This window comes from Malus sylvestris, chromosome 17 (assembly GCF_916048215.2).
Source record: "Malus sylvestris chromosome 17, drMalSylv7.2, whole genome shotgun sequence".
Lineage (NCBI taxonomy): Eukaryota > Viridiplantae > Streptophyta > Magnoliopsida > Rosales > Rosaceae > Malus > Malus sylvestris.
The window spans coordinates 28,046,893-28,065,218 of record NC_062276.1 but is presented as its reverse complement, the minus strand read 5'-3'; the positions used below and the strand labels follow the sequence as shown (position 1 = coordinate 28,065,218).

Sequence of the window (18,326 nt, the reverse complement as noted above, 5' to 3'; positions counted from 1 at the left end):
GCATGCCTTGGACGCACATCTCGATTGAAGATATCTCCGAGAGCCTGTCCTTGTAGTCAAGGCTTAGATTATGCCATCGGTTAATGTAGTCCACGACTGGCTCATCCCTCTATTGCTTCGTGCTCGTCAGCTCTAGCATGCTCACAGTTCGGCGGGTGCTGTAGAAGCAGTTGAGGAATTCCTTTTCCAATTGCTCTCAACTGTTGATGGACTCAGGCTCTAGGTTCGTGTACCACTCAAAGGCATTTCCTTTCAGCGAGCGTACAAACTGCTTAGCGAGGTAATCTCCTTCTGTCCCCGCGTTGTTACAAGTCTCAATGAAATGGGCGACGTGTTGCTTCGGGTTTCCTTTTCCATCTAACTGCATGAACTTTGGTGGCTGATAACCCATCGGCATTTTCAAAACGTCAATTTTCTTGGAGTAGGGTTTTGAGTATAGTACAGAGTCATATAAACTTCTTTCGTACTGTGCCTTGATAATGCTGGCGATCATCTCCTGCAGTTGCTGGATAGAGAGAGATCCCATAAGTGCTGCTAATTGGTCTAGCTTTAGTTTCTCTTCGACTTTCTCCGCATGAGCCTCTTCATCTTCGTCGTTTTCCTTCTTTACTGGATCATCCCCTTGCTCAATTTTCACGTCGGGCTTTACATCTAGTTGGTTGACGAGTGCGGCGATTTGCTGGTCTTTTTCTTCCACAATCCGTGTTAGCCTTGTGATCGCTTCATTCATATGAGTCAGCTGCTCATCTATTGAAGTAGCTCTAGTAGTCATGACTTGCATGGCTGAGCTGCCGCTTGAGTCGACATCGGAAAGAATGGAACCAAAGTACTTCCTTAGGCTTTCCTTCCTTGGCGCCCTTAGCGAGGCCAAGGTGATCACAGGTTCGTGCCTCGGGTGCTCTTGTTCCTTTGGCGGAGTTGATGTAGGGGTAGAAGAGGCGGCAGAAAGAGCTCTTGCCCTGCTTCGAGTTGTGACGCCCGAAGTGACACCGCATGCGGTGATGACGTTCTTGTTCCTTGCATTGGCTGCGAGAACAACTTGAGCCTTCTTTGATGCCATTTGTGCTTTTTGCAGATTCAAAGATAGAGATGAGACGTAGAGAATTATCCCACCGGGCGTGCCAAATTTGTGAACACGGAAATTCCTGCGATGAACGAGACAAGAACACGTGTACAAAATAATATTTTGTATTAATGATTTTGGGGTTACAATCTCTCTCAAATTTGATCCTCTGATTCGATCTCCGTAAGGTGTTGATTTGTGGATATGCGATTGATCCAAGGGCCGTCGAGGCTTGATCTTGGATGAACGGTTGGAAATTTCTTCAATGGCCTTTTGGGCTTGATCTTGAAGGTTGATGGATGAACGGATCTTCAAAGGCTTTTGGGCTTGATCTTGAAGAACGGTTGGATGTGTGAATTTGTTGATGTTGTTAATCCAAAGGGCTGTTAGGGCTTGATCTTAGGATGAACGGATGATGAACGATGAACACTTTCTTCAAGGGCCGTCGGGGCTTGATCTTGAATTGGTGGAAGTTCTTCAAGGGCCGTCGGGGCTTGGTCTTGAAGGAGGATTTGACGAAGAACGAAGAGGGCTTTCTTGATCCTTCGGGATTTCTTGGGAATTTAGGAGGTTAGATGCTTGAAAGCTTTAGAACTTCAAAGCTTCAAGGATTTAGGAAATTCTCTTCTAATTTGGGAGTAAAGAAATGTATATATGAATTCCTCTTCTATTCTCCTTCTTAAATGAATGAAATGGCTTCCTATTTATAGAATTTTCCAAGGCCTAATTTTGAATATAATATTAAGATGAAATAAATCGTTTCTGCCAGGTGTTGACACGTGTCCTGTTTGATGACTTTTCCGATTCATTTTGATTTTTCGTTTAGTCACACGCTACGTGTAAAATTTATGTGACACGTAAGCGTTGAAATTTCAATTATCGGTCAACATTTATTTTACCCAAATTTCGATGTCTACAATCTTATATTAATTTTTTATAGAAAGAGAAAGACAAAATAAAAAATGTGAAAGAAGGAGAAGGAAGGGGATGGAAAAAAAGGGAGAGAATCATAATCCCAAAGTATGCGCTAAACTCAGACCTACAGTTGACATTTCAGTGACTGCTGATGCATACTTTGTGCGACCAAAGTTGCGTCAGAGCAACTAAAAGCGGAAACACCACTTGCGCCAGAGTTGCACATGTTCTTATTTCATTGAGAAAACACCACTTGCGGTATACTTTTGCCATGTATGTTCTCCATCAACACCTATCCCTTGACTAATAGCGGAAACACATTGGTCGATGGATAGTCCACATATCCCTTTAATTACCATTGTTATAGGACTAACATGAAATCTTCTCCAATGAAAACAGAAAGGGGTGTGATATCCACACACCCTTTTTTACTTCTTTCACACCCTTTTAATTTTCGACTGTCGAATCAGATGAATTGAAGAATATCAAATGATAGAAATTAACAAGGGGTGTGGGAGAAGTAAAAAGGGGTGTGTGGATAGCACACTAGGGGTGGGTTCGGTTCGGTTCAATTTTTTTCGGTTTTTTTCGGTTCGGTTTCGGTTTTTTTTCAAAAAATGAAAATTTTTGAAATCTTAAATTTTAACATATCCAACACAATCATAACATAAATATTCTGACTAGATTTAAAGATAATGAAAATAAATATTTAAAGTTCAACTCTAATTATAACATAAAGGTTTTTTTTTAAATATTTTGGGTTTAAAGTTTAACTGTAAATAGATTTCTTTTTAGACGATGATGATGGAGTATGACCTTATTCATTCCTCTCTCTCTCTCTCTCTCTCTCTCTCTCTCTCTCTCTCTCTCTCTCTCTCTCTCTCTATATATATATATATATATATATATATATATATATATACACACACACATGTATTCTTCACTAGCAATAAGATAAACATTCTATAATATACTATATATTTATTTTGATTATTGTCTAGGTAACAATTTTTGATATTTTCTTTATCTTTATGGTCCGAATTTTTTTTATCCATATATGTGGTTACATAATATAATTTCTACATTCTGTGTTCAGCTTCCACCACCAGCAAATTTTGAAGAGGTGTTCATCAATATTTTTGAATATATTGATTTACTTTTCAAAATTGTTAGGCCACAGAAGCTACTATACTTGGCCATAGGTGAGAAAGTTTGAATTTTATTTTTGATCTCGTAGTGTTTAATAAACTCATGAGACTTTTATACATTGTTTGCTTTTCCTAATCAACTGCAGTGCAGTTGAGATATGTGTTCTTATATACTTAATGATATAAACTAGAAATATTGCATATAATGGTATAAGTTCTAATTTTTGTTGTAGATGGAGAAGCTGAGAAGACAATTTGAATTGGAAAGCAAACAAGTCATACCAAAGCAGCAGTTCGAAGTATCATATTCTAATATAATAAAATCAAATAATTAAAAAATAAAATTAAAAAAATAATAATTTAATTATTTCGGTTTGGTTGGGTTTCTACACCACCAAAACCAAACCGAACCAAAATAGTTCGGTTCGGTTTGGTCTTTTCAATTCGGTTCTGTTTTTTCGTTCGGTTCGGTTTTTTCGGTTTCGGTTCGGTTCGATTTTCGGTTTTTTTCGGTTTTTGGTTTTTTGAACCCACCCCTATAGCACACCCCAAACAGAAATAGGTAGATTAGCAAGCCTTGAGAAGGATTTGTAAGCAATTTCTGAAATCATAAGAAAAATAACAAGACATTAGGATTATGGATTTGATAAACTAAAATTACAATAAATTAGTTACAATTTACATATCTTTGGCATACAGAAGACATGACTCTTGCGAATGACAAAAAAGTCTTCTACTTTCAACAAGCGGAAGTGTTTCACTTTCAGCAATAATAAGGTTGGGTAAACTGTCGGTTTACCCCCTGAACTTTCACCTCACTTTCGATTTCCCCCCTGAACTTTTCTATTGGAAAATTAAGGACTCAAACTAATTTTTTTAGCCAATTTGCCCCCTACCGTTAGTTTTTCATATATTCCATCCATATTTCCGTTAAGTGAGACCATGTGCATAACATGTGAGGATAGTTAAGTCATTTCAATTTAAAAATGATTAAAAACTGAAAATAAATAATAATAATAATTTTCCCTCTATTTTTTCCCGCTAATTCCTATCCTCAATTTTAATTTTCCCTCTCATTCATATGCATGAGAAATAACATATGGTGTTATTGTCTTCATAAGTAGCTAAGTTAATCTTTTTTTTGAAGCATGTACTACCATTTTTATTTTCTCTAACAAATTAATAATTTGACAAATGCTCATGGTGTTATTGTCTCCAAAGCAGTGCATTAATATAATTTGACAATAGCACCATTAGCATTTGTCAAATTATTAATTTGTTAGAGAAAATAAAAATGGTAGACAATAACACCATATGTCATTTCTCATGCATAGGAATGAGAGGGAAAAATAAAATCGAGGATATGAATTAGCGGGAAAAAATAGAGGGAAAGTTTTGCTTTTTTTATTATTTTCAGTTTTTTAATCATTTTTAAGAGTGAAATAACTTAACTACCCTCACATGTTGTGCACATGGTCTCACTTAACGGAAATATGGATGGAATATATGAAAAACTAACAGTAGGGGGCAAATTGGCTAAAAAAATTAGTTTGAGTCCTTAATTTTCCAATGGAAAAGTTCAGGGGGGAAATCGAAAGTGAGGTGAAAGTTCAGGGGGTAAACCGACAGTTTACTCTAATAAGGTTTGCACGGAATCAAATGTGTGTGTTGTGAAATCAATGACACCCTTATTATAGTGATTAGGGCTCCTCCAATCTCGCCGGTTATAGTAATTGGAAGATTACACCAAATCACCCTTTAATCTTAATGGTGTCCCACCAAGGCATTTACAATAAGTCTTACTTAATTAGGGTTTCAATTAGTCAACTAATATATCTTGGTTCCATGATTCTTACTAACCAATATTGAATTACGTTAAAAGTCAAATATCTTGAAAATCAAGTTATTTGCCTTTTAAGTAATTTAATTCATAATAATTGATAACTCAACATGAGTCTTATAGGGCCTTCTCATCGCTTATCGGCACGTCTTCATAGCCAGTTATATTGGCAGTATGAGGGCCTTCGGTGTTCCATGTACCGTCTAACACCGGCGTTGCGTTCCTTGCGGAGCTAATCACATGGTTTTGATTGATGAACTCATAGGCGCCGTCAAGGTAGCCACCACCACAACCTTGGTCTTCAGTTCGGGTATCACAATCAACCACTTGTTGCTCGGACAAAGTTTAATTGACCATTTGTAAGCCGAGTAATTCCTTCAACGGCTCTCGCTGCTGCAAAAGCCCAATAGCTGCCTGAATATATAGATGTTTGATTGCAATTCTTTTGATTAGTGGGAGGCCAATGTGAACTTGGACCATAGGTTCTTTTGGTCATCAGGTGACTAAGATGGAGAATAAATGTGTGATTTTGGTTTTTAATCTTTCATATCAAAACTAATAATGTGCGATCATGAATTCTTGGACACTAGATGACCAAGAAAGCGAGTCTATTAAATTTAGATGAGAAACGCCCAACAATTATCTTGATTATCGTATAAATATTTTACACATACAGGTAGATACATATCACACTACCTACAAGGCATATAGCTAGTAGGCATTGATTTAGTTAACTAAGCTGTGGGGTAAGAGGCAGACATAGCAATCCCACAAAGTCCTTCAGGTGCAGCAACATCTCTTTGCATTCTTATGTACCCAGTTTCGCCCCATTCTGCACCCCATGAGTTCTTCACTAGCCAATACTTAGTCCCATCCTCACTCACGCCATATCCAACAGCGGTAACACCATGGTCAAGACTCGTTCCACAAGTTCCGGTGAAGACACCACTTGAATAGAATTGGAAGTCGGAACCGCTAGCATCGATGGCAACGGAAACAGGTTGATGAGCAACAGCGGTTAGAAGGGCCTTTTCACTATTTGCAGGCACATCCTCAAAGCCAGTTATCTTGGCTGCAATGATGGCTTCCTTCTTGGTGTTACATGTACCATCAACACCGTTGTAGGGGTAATTAGTTTCTGTGCTAATACCGTGATTTTGTTGGATGAACTGAAACGCATCGTCCATTAAGCCACCCTCACAACCTTGGTCTTCACCAGCGGTGTCACAATCAACGAGCTCTTGCTCAGACAAAGAGATCAATTTACCAGTTGTAAGCTGTGTAACACCTTCGGTGGCGGCAACTGCTGAAAAAGCCCAACAGCATCCTGTATTTCGATTTGAATCAAAAGTTGTTAGATTAGGAGTATATTAAAGATGAATATATATAGTGTCTCTCTAAATTAATGGCAGGAAGCTAGACTTTTATGTACTTACCACATTGGCCTTGGTCCTTAACGGGGGTTACAGCTCCTTTCTTTCTCCAGTCCATTGTTGCTGGCAAAGCGGCAGTCACATTTTCATATTTGAAAGAAGTCGTCTTCGTGGAACATTCATGGCCCTTGAATCCATTTCTTGAGGCTTTGAACTCTTCTTTGTAAGGTCTGAAAATTGATTGACGCTTAATTTGTAAGGTTTGCTTGCATCCTTATTAGAAGATTCTATAAACGCCACATTTTCCTTAAATATCTTGAAACGAGTTTCCTTCTCATCGACGTCATTATATACACGGCCATAACGAGCCAACCATTGCTCGTATCTCCCATACATTGATGCATCTTGCAGACTGCGAGAAGTGGCTTGAGAAGACCAAGCTCCCAACATGAGGATCAAACCCAAGCACATATACTTCCATAGCTGAAGGTTTAGGTTCTCCATGGGTAGCTAGCTAGTGTAGTAGAAGCAAGCTGGATTTTGGTAAAGGATATGATGATGAGCAGATATACTGAAATGGTAGATTTGCTCTACCATTTATATACTACTCAAGGTGGTACAGAGAATGGCGTTTATAGCAATTTCAGTGCCCCAAAAAATGATCAGCGTGGTACGTGCCTTACAAAATATGTTGATATAGACCTGTAAGATTATTATTAGTAAATTGACCCCATCTAATTTGGGACCTGATGCTTACCTTTTGTCCTTGTGTGCGTAGATAGATTTTGATTTTAGTTAAGGATGGTTTGATAATTATTATTTCGTCTTTAGTTTTGTTTTTATTTATTTGAAATATGAAAACCAAAATCTTATTTGGTAAATACTTAAAATCTTCAATTAAAAACCAAAAATTGAAGTAAAAAGTTTTGAGAGAGTAACTGGAGTCTCACTTTTGAAAGTCTCCAATAGACTTGACAATTTCTTACATAATTAGATAACCCGATCCGAAACGACACGATAACAATGAGTTTGGGCTTAACACGTTAACTAATTGTGTTACCATTCACTAACGGGTTCTTAATAGGTTTATCCACGGGTAAACCGTTTCAATCCGATAGGAAAAAAGTTAGTTTGATAATTTTAAACTACCAAAATGCCTTACTACAAGAGGCATATATTATTTAATTAATCTCAAATAAGTGAGATTAGAAAATTCCAATGCACATTAAAAAGACGAAAGCATATTAAAATGTGAAGAAATATGCAAATGCTCGTGACCCCGCATCCTCTACACTTTGACGATGGGTACATTGTCGTTTGGATTTTTAAAATCCTAGAAACCCTTATGAACAGTGTGTTTCGGACAATGTGTTTCGAGGAGTTTAGAATAAATAAAAATTCATAATAATGAATGTAGAAGTGTGAAAAATGTGAAAAGAATATACAAACGTTCGTGATTACATCCTTTACACTTAGACAATGATTACATCTATGTGTTCCTATGCACATCCGTGCTTGTATATCAATTTGAGAAAAAATGTAAAGGCCGAGCCATAATTTTATAATAATTGAGTCATAATTTTTGCCAAAAAGACTTCATTGGATCATTTCGTTGAGCTTCTGGTCGTTACTTGCCGAATTATGTCGTCGCTTTTTGCCAAGGAATATCAAGCGAGGCTTTTTATTAAATACTTGTTGTATACCATAATGTCGCACACAATAAATAGAAGACGAAAGGCAAAAGAAAGAAAGAAAAAAGATCTACAATTATCTGTATAGGAGTTGCACAAAAGAAGTAGCAATTTGTAATTCAGTGTTTTTTACTTATTCTTTTAGTTTGTTGCAATTATGTTTAGGGGTCATATGCAAATATACAAATAAGTATGCATTACGGTTTTAAAGATAGTGGAATTATGAGCAACCAATGACTCCATGTTGGCTCCGTCACATAGTGGAATATATATATATATTTTTTTTTTCCAGATCGGGCGTGTTAGAGATTTATAACTCTCTTTGAAGATGGTAAAAAGGAATTTGAGGCTGCATATAGCGCCTTTATCCATGCATGGACATCTTGTATGAATGCTACGAAGATGTTGCCAGTGGCAGAGAGATCCGCAGTGTTGTCTTGGCCGGTCGTCGATTTTCTGTATGTTCCGGTGAGAATGTAACATTGCAAACACAAGCACAAATTAATGGGGTTTTCTTTGAATCCTTTTATGCATGCATGGGGAGTTTCTTTCATGGTTGAAAACTGTTCAACAACAGCTCGGTTGGGATCAAAGAAGTGGGCTCCACGATTTGATTACATCCTTACTCGGCAGGCCTTAGTTTGTGGGCAATGGTGCACCCATCAACCGAGACATCATCAGCAACTTCATGTCAGATCCAGTGCACGGACCTACAGTTGACATTTCAGTGACTGCTAATGCAGACTTTGTGCGACTGGAGTGTTAGACGAAGTCAAGGTCACAGCGTAATCACCGTAACTTGAGGAGTCTTCATTCAGTTCAAACTCTATCTTTCAGCCGTTCCTAGTTTATAGGATTTTGATTTTCAAATGTTTGTTGTAAGTCAAAGCTGCGTATGTAGTCTTTCTGACTTCTGATTGTATTTTTTGAAAGTTCCTTGTATCTAGGGTTTTCAAAACCCATACTGTAATCCTGAATGTTAATATAAATACATGCATCACCTGATTAACTGGGTATGCAATTGAAGTGAAACCTTGAGTGTACTAAAGTTTTACATGGTATTGAGCCACATTGTCTAACGACTAGATCCATTTTTTTTTCCACGCTTCAATGGCTGAAAACAATGTCAACTCCTCCAACTCTACCACCACCACCCCTCCTACCACCAATCCCTTCCATCCTTTTTCCATTGTTGTGAACATTAAGCTTGACAGAACCAACTACCCACTGTGGTTGGCTCAAATTCTCCAAATTCTCAAGAGTAGAGATCTGATGGGGTATGTGGATGGTACCTTGGTGTGTCCTCCCAAACACATGCCTAGTGTCACCACTGTGAATCATTCGTATGTTGCATGGGTCCAACAAGATCAAATGATCCTTAGTTGGATAACTAGCTCCTTGACTGCTTCTGTACTGTTTATCGTGGCAAGCAAAAGAACTGCTCGAGCTACTTAGGAAGCTTTGGAGCATAGGTATGCCTCCACATCACAAAATAGAATTTTGTTCCTGTGAAATAAGTTGTTGCAGGCCAAGAAAGGTGATCTCTCTGTTACGGATTACTTGGATTGCATGAATGCGATAGCTAATAACCTTGCCCTAGCGGGCAACCAATGAATGATGATAAACTTGTACAGATTGTGTTGAACAATCTAGGACCAGCGTTTGAAATGACAGTAAGTGCTGCTTAAGCTCAGATTCCCCCATCACTTATCCCACTCTTGAGGCACTTCTGTTGACCACCGAGCAAAGAATGATGGATCAACACACTTCCTTGGCCGAGACTACACCTATCAATGCTTTTATTGCTGCTCAAGGCCATGGCGGTGAAAGGGCGCGTGGAACTAGGAGAGGTGCATCTCCATCCAATCGCTGTGTTCCATTTAATCAATGAGGCTACAACCCTCGTAACAACAACAACAACTAGCGCAACTAGGAAGCTAATGGTGAGCGTCCTCCTTGTCCTGGTGAACGAATTACTTGCCAAATCTGTGGCAAACCAGGTCACCCTGCACTTGATTGCTACCAAAGAATGAATGCTGCTTATGAAGGAATGATTCCTACAAAAAGACTTACCGCCATGTTCTCCTCCCCTATCACTTTGAACAAGCAACAAAATGGAACTTGGATTCTAGACACGAGGGCTAATGCCCATATCACTCCTGTGTTGTTATTCAAAGTTTACTAACTCAATACCAAAATATGTGGGTGATAAGTTTACAAACTCTATCACACCTCTCATTTTGCACTCTCAATAAAATTGGACAAAAAGAAAAAAGAAATGAGGGAAGCAAAAAGCTTCGGCAAACAATGCACTTTGATATATTTCAAAGAGTTTCCAAACTCAATTGCTGAAATGGAATGGGAATTGGAATGATATACTAAAGCCTAGCAAGAAGGCCTATTTGTACAAAACAGAAATTGATTAACAATACAACAACATGCAATGAATGATGGTGTTCACCATCTTTACACCCTTTCACACATGCACCAGCTACTAGACACTTTCACACACATGATTTGCATCCTTCCAGCTTGCAATCACCACCTTTTGGCCATCACATGGCAGCAAGCATGTTTGTAGTTGCTGGAAATGTGAATACAACCTATAAAGCAACTAACAACTAGCAGTAACCATTTACAACCTGATTTTATTTGAATTTCCAATATCCTGACCTTCAGAATCTGCCTAACCCTAAGGAGTACAACGGTAATGAAACCATTGGAGGTGTAGGTAATGATTCTGGCATCACTATTTCTCATTCTGGTTCCAATCAACTATGTACTAAAGCTTGCTCATTTGAATTAAACAATATCCTTCATTGTCCCACTGCCACTCAAAATATAATTTCTGCCTATAGGTTTACATTAGATAACAACTGCTAATATTTCCTCATTTTTTCCTTGTTAAGGACATCAAGACCCGAAAGATGCTTTTCCGAGGGAGTTGTGAGAATGGGTTATACCCATTTTCGAATGGCAGTGGACAACTCAAGTATCCAATCCCAGCCTTTGTAGGGGTACGGTGTTCAGTGCAAAAATGGCATTCTCATCTTAGTCATCCAGCCAACTCAATAATTAAGTTTTTAGTTTTGAATAAATTGGTACCAATTCATGGTACTTCTTATGTAACCTTTTGTGAGTCATGTCCCTTAGGAAAGAGCACTAGGCTACCTTTCCATGTGTCCAATTGTTTCCAAATTTCCTTTGCAACTTTTACATTCTGATGTGTGGTATTCTTCAGTTATATCTAATGAAGGTTTTCGTTATTATGTCTTGTTTGTGGATGACTATTCTCGATACTCTTGGATTTTCCCCATGAAAAACAAAAGTGAAGTCTTTGACATCTTTGTTAAATTTAAAGCTAGTGTCGAGAAAATGTTTAATCTTTCCATTAAAACTCTTCAATGTGATGAAGGAGGGGAATACAAAAGTCGTGCATTTCACAACTTCCTTAGTGCAAATGGAATTTCACAACGTTTTTCATGTCCTAAACATCCAGAACAAAATGGAATTGCAGAAAGAAAACAGCGACATATTGTTGAAACAAGTGTAGTTATGCTTTCTCAATCTCACATGCCTAATAAGTTTTGGTTTGATGCCTATTCCACTGCCACATATTTGATAAATAGAATGCCAACTAAACTTTTGTCAAATATGTCACCGTATGAGAAGGTGTTCCAAAAAAAAATTAAAAAACCCAAGTACGACATGTTAAAAGTGTTTGGTTGTCGATGTTTTCCTTGGTTGGTACCCTATACACAAAATAAACTTCAACCCAAATCAAAAACTTGTGTTTTCTTAGGGTATTCAGTGAACCATCAAGGCTACAAATGCTTGGATTTGTCCACAAGACGAGTTTACTTGTCTCGCCATGTCCTATTCGATGAGGAGTTTTTCCCCTTTAAGGGACTCACATCTTCTTTGGGAGACGTCACTCCATCAGGTAACCAATCCTCACCTGCCCTATTTTTTACGTTTAATGTGCTGAGATGTCGACCCATCAACTAGCCAGCCAACCACTTCCAATCCCAATACTACAACCACTGAACAGGTTCAACATTATCCAAACACTTCCCTCGACCAACCGATTCCTAATCCTGCTACACTTTTCTCATCCCCTCCCATACATCGTAACCTACCCTCAAATGAGCAAGTCACGGTATCTACCGAACCAGTGTCAGTGTTGCATGAGAATCCAAGTCATCGTATGACCACACGTTCATATATGGAGATCATTAATGAAAGTGTTACTGAGTCGGTAGATTCTTTGAATCCTTGTATGTATGTACGGGGAGTTTCATTCATGGTTGATAACTGTTCAACGACTGCTCGGTCCAGATCATGGAAATGGGCTCCACGGTTTGATTACATCCTTACTCAGCAGGCCTTAGTTTCTGTGAACAATGGTGCACCCATCAACCGAGACCGCATCAGCAATTTCATGTCAGATCCAGTGCATGGAGCCATCAAAGTACGCGCCGAACTGAGACCTACAGTTGACATTTCAATGACTGCTGATGCAGACTTTGTGAGACCAGAGTTGCGTCAGAGCAACTAAAACTCGAAGAACCTACTGCCTCAGCTGGCCTATGGAGTTCCGTTTGGCTCCATATTTAAGGTGAGCTGTAGTTTATCCTAGTTTATTCTGTTTTTACTTATGGTGTGTACTTCATCATGTTGCAAGGAGTTTAACACTGAATGTTGTATTATGATTTTGCGGTTTAGTAAGTAGTTAAAATATTAATAATGTTACTGCGGATGGTGGTTCCTTTTAAGTTCTTACTGCGGATGGTGGTTTCTTCGAAGGTCTAGTTATTGGTTTATGGATGTAGTTCAAAGGGAAAAGAAAAGGTTTTTCAATTTTTGCAATTCTAAAATTGGTGGTTCATTTGTGGATATCTGGAGACACGAGTATGAGTAAATTGTCACAATAGCGTCATGTACTAATAAAATAAGGACATGCAAATTTTTGTTCATGTGTCCTTATTATACTAGACGCTACATAGCGATGTACTTGTGACATATAAGTTGTCCATCGTCACTTATCCCTTGACCAATAGCAGAAACACATTGGTCGATGTATAGTCCACATACCCCCTGTAATGACCACTTTTTTAGGACACGCATGAAATCTTCTCCTCCGACATCAATGCAAACACCAACAGGTTGATTAGAAAGCCAATTGAGAAGGGCCTTCTCATTACTTCTCGGCACGTCTTCATAGCCAGTTATATTGGCTGTGTGAGCGCCTTGGGTGTTGCATGTACCGTCTAACACCGGAGTCGCCAAGCTAGTAACATGGTTTTGATTGATGAAATCAAAAGCACGCACTGTCAAGGTAGCCAATACCACAACGTAGGTCTTCACCACCGCCGGTATCACAATCAACCAGTTGCTCGGAAGAAGTTTAATTGACCATTTGTAACCTGAGCAATTCCTTCAACAGCTCACACTGCTGCAAATGCCCAACAGCTGCCTGAATGTTTGATTGCAATTCTTTAGTGTTTGGTTGTGGGGGGGGGAGCAGTGCCAACTTGGACCATATTTCCTCTTGGTCACCGGGTGACTAAGATGGAGAATAAATGTGGTCTTTTGGTGTACTAATTTTAATTTTTCATATCAAATCTATGTGTGTGTGATCATGAATTCTTGAAAACAAAATCACCAAGGGAGCGAGTATTAAATTAAGATGAGAATACCCAAAAATTATCTTAATTAATCTTATAAATGTTTTACACATACAGGTTGATACATATCATACTACCTACAAGGCATATCGCTAGTAGGCATTGATTTAATTAACTAAGCTGTGGGGTAAGAGGCAGACATAGCAATCCCACAAAGTCCTTCAGGTGCAGAAACATCTCTTTGCATTCTTATGTACCCAGCTTCACCCCATTTTGCACCCCATGAGTTCTTCACTAGCCAATACTTAGTCCCGTCGTCACTCACGCCATATCCAACAGCGGTAACACCATGGTCAAGGCTCGTTCCACAGGTTCCATTAAAGACACCACTTGAATAGAATTGGAAGTCGGAACCGCTAGCATCAATGGCAACGGAGACAGGTTGATGAGCAACAGCGGTTAGAAGGGCCTTTTCACTATTTGCGGGGACAACTTCATAGCCAGTTATCTTGGCTGCAATGCTGGCTTCTTCCTTGGTGTTACATATACCATCAACACTGATGTAGGGGTAATTAGTTTCTATGCTAATCCCGTGATTTTGTTGGATGAACTGAAAGGCGTCGTCTATCAAGCCACCCCAACAACCTTGGTCTTCACCACCAGTATCACAATCAACAAGCTCTTGCTCAAACAAAGAGATCTAAGCTGTGTAATTCCTTCGGTGGCGGCCACTGCTGAAAAAGCCCAACAAGATCCTGTATTTTGATTGGTATCAAAAGTAGTTAGATTAAGGAATAAATAAAAAATGAATATATAGTGTCTCTCTAATTTAATGGCAGGAAGCTAGACTTTTATGTACTTACCGCATTGGCCTTGGTCCTTGACGGGGGTTACAGCTCCTTTCTTTCTCCAGTCCCTTGTTGCTGGTAGACCTGCAGTCACCTTTTCATATTTGAAAGAATTTGTCTTTGTGGAATACTCATGGCCCTTGAATCCATTTCTTGAGGCTTTGAACTCTTCATTTGTAAGGTCTGCAAATTGGTTGACACTTAATTTGTAAGGTTTGTTTGCATCCTTATTAGAAGATTCTACAAACGCCACATTTTCCTTAAATATCTTGAAACGAGTCTCCTTCTCATTAACATCATTATACACGCGACCATAACGAGCCAACCATTGCTCGTATCTCCCATACATTGCTGCATCTTGCAGACTGCGCGAAGTGGCTTGAGAAGACCAAGCTCCCAACATGAGGATTAAGCCCAAGTACATACATTTCCACACCTTCATGTTAAAAAACTCCATGGGTAACTAGCTAGCGTATTTGAGAGGAAGCTAGGATTGGATTTGGTAAAGGATATGATGATGAGCAGATATACTGAAATAGTTGACTTGCTCTGCAGTTTATATACGAATTAAGGTGGTACAGAGAGTGGCGTTTTTAGGTATTTCAGTGCTCCAAAAAATGATCAGCGTCGTACGTGCCTTGCAAAATATTTTGATATAGACCTATAAGATTATTATTAGTAAATTGACCTTTTGTTCTTGTGTGCGTAAAATACTTGTTCACATTGTGTTCTGAAATGTAATCGTGGATCCTCAACCATCTTGGATTTCCTTTAGTAAAGGATAGTGTGATAATCATTATTTCGTCTTTAGTTTTTGTTTTTATTTATTTGAAATCTAAATTAAAAACAGAAATCTTATTTGGTATCTCATCGCCACTACTGGCGGAGATGGTGGCAGCTCGATCCGCAGTGATGTTTGCAGGGGATATGCATGCCGAGTCGGTGGAGTTTGAAGGAGATGCACAACTTGTTCTTGCGGTGTACAACGGAATACAGCGGACGATACGCCTCCTTTGGGGCATGTGGTTAAGGGAAATTTTTTTATTGTGACGGAAACACGGAGGTACACCACGTGTTTTTATGCAAGTGGTGGAAAATTTTAATTTTTAAGTTATTAACCTTTTAACACACATAACCCACCATTTATATAGGGACACGTGATGTACCACTTCGTATGACGAAAACACTGAAAAATCTCTCATGGTTAACAATGCTCGACAATTTATGCGGTCAATTCCCCAAACAAGGCTGACTTTCACTAAAGGGAGGCAAATAAGGTAGCACACAATTTGGCAAGATTGGGTTTGTTCTTGGATCAACAAATGCTCTGTTTCGAGGAACCTTCTGAGGTAATCATTGATCTGTTTTCTTTTTTTTCGTCGAAATCACTAATCTTATGTTTGATGATAGTTTTGTAATTTTGTTGGCGCGGGTCACTCTATTTCTTTTTAACCGGGTTGAAATCCCTAGCAAAATTTTTATCAAGACCCATTTATTGCACCTATCCTCTATTTATGCATATTCCTTTTGTCGTATTAATGAATATCATAGTTACTCTAAAAAAATCTCATTTTGCTCTTTTAGGTCCTCAAAATTTCATGTTCATTACCTCTAAAATTTCTACGAATTTCATGGCGTTTTTCCGTCTCGTACAAAGCTTGTGGTGCTTTTTATTTATTTACCTTATTAAAAGGGGTTCAAGTGTCATGACAGTTTACCAAGCAAGGAGAAGTATTCTTTTGTTTTCGTAAGGGGTGTGCTATCCACACACCCCTTTTTACATCTCACACACCTCTTGTTAATTTTTGTCCGTTGATCTTCTTCAATTCATCCGATCCGACGGCCGAAAATAAAAAATGTGTGGGAGAAGTAAAAAGGGGTGTGTGGATATCACATTCCCTTCGTAATTGTAGTGAGAGTTGATAAGAAGTATATATTTCGTACAAAAGCACCCAAAGCAACGGAAATATAAATAATTGTTATTAGCACTCCAAAAATCTCATTCTATACTCCAAATTTTCTATATTAAGAAAGAAAAATGCACTTGTGAAGAATGTAGAATGAGATTTTTGAAATGTCACTAACACTTCTCAAAATAAAATACAATTTGATAATATAAACAGAAGAGTAGCATGTAGCAAAAAAGCGTGTGTTCGAGTGCGAGTGCAAGCAAAAGGCAAACGACGAGTTTCCACAGCGAAAATATGACTCTAGAAGATTACCTGCTCCTCATTCAATCCAACTCACACCTCCATCTCACCATCGCTTATCTGAACTAGGTTCTTCTTCCTCTAATTTATTCACATTTTTCTTTTAATCTCTTTCTAAATTAATTTACTCGAGTTTCTTTTCGGAATTTCGGTTTAGCAAATCATTGGCATGCACGGATACAAGAAGGGAGTAGGATTCTCTTCCCAAGGTGAAATTTTAAATTCCTTCATATTCTTACATTTTGTTTGGTCCCTGGGAAAATATTAAAACTAATGAACTATTGTTATCTTGATCAATTATATTTCGAATAAATTGTAGCAATGGTCCTTTAACTTTAACTCAATTTAAGTAATGGTCCATCAACTAAAAATGTATTACCATAGGTCTCTCAACTCATCAAAACGTGCAGCTATGGTCCTTCAACTAAAAATCCATTACCATTGGTCCCTCAACTTTAATCCAACTGGAGAAACGGTTTCTCAACTTTAACCCAATTGGAGCAATGTTCCCTTAACTTTAACTTAATTGTAGCAATGGTTCTTTTAACATAACTTATTTTCACAAAATTTTGACGAAGTTGACGAAAAGAATTATAACTACACGTTTTGATGAGTTGAGGATCCCAATTGTAGCAATGGTCCTTCCAACATAACTTATTTTGACAAAAATGACTATATCTACACATTTTGATGAGTTGAGAGATCAATGGTAATGAATTTTTAGTTCATGGACCATTGCTCTAATTTGATTAAAATTGAGTGATCATTACTACAATTTACTCTTATATTTCATGTCTGCTCTAGGGATGGGCGCGTGACAGACTGGCCGTCAGAGAGAAGTGGGAGGCCCACTTGGGCCTTGCGTCATTTGGAGAGGGAAAATGGGCCTGCGGGCCTGGCTATCTGGCAAGGGAAAAGGAGGAGCACGCTTTGGGCCGGGGGGGGGGGCCGGCGATATGCTGGTGCTGCGGCCTAGCATGCTCCATATATATATATATATATTCCTTTGAATTGTCTTCTAAATATTTTTTTGATGTTTTCTATGCAGGAATTTTTCAAGATGCTTATCTCCAGTAATATCCCCCGCCCTTATATCCATCAAGGCGGGTCTTCTGATAAGGTGGGCTATTTCAAGGTTTCTCACGTTAAGATCAATTCTAATGAGTTGTTTTGGGACTTTCTTGAGACTACACCCACACGATTCTGCCTGGAGTTCGCGTGAGATGAGTGAAGGAAGGAAGCAGCCATGAATTGTGCAGCGAAACCGCTAAAGCTAGGAAGAGAGCCACCATATTTCATCCTTATTACTTCGTGTCAGGGTTCACTTTATTCAGTTTTCACCTATTATTTGTACTTCATCACATTGCAAGTTGCGTGTAATGCTCAACATTGTATTGTGCTTTTGCTGGAATAATAGGTAAAAACATTGATAATGTTACTGCGGATAGTAGTTCCTTCGAAGGTTTGGTTATTGGTTTACGAATGTAGTTTCAAAAGGAAAAGAAAAGGCAAACAGTTATTCATGCACGCCCCTTGAGGCCATTCCTCAATTTTTGCAATTCTAAAATTTATGGTTCTTTTGCGAATACAATCTAAGACAATAATATACGT

General features: G+C 38.5%; 2 pseudogenes; both read right to left on the bottom strand.

Annotated features, from left to right (window-relative positions):
• Nucleotides 1–5,626: 5,626 nt before the first annotated feature.
• Nucleotides 5,627–14,962, bottom strand: LOC126611462 (senescence-specific cysteine protease SAG39-like; annotated as a pseudogene).
• LOC126611451 (senescence-specific cysteine protease SAG39-like) lies at nucleotides 5,701–6,843 on the bottom strand (annotated as a pseudogene).
• Nucleotides 14,963–18,326: the final 3,364 nt, after the last annotated feature.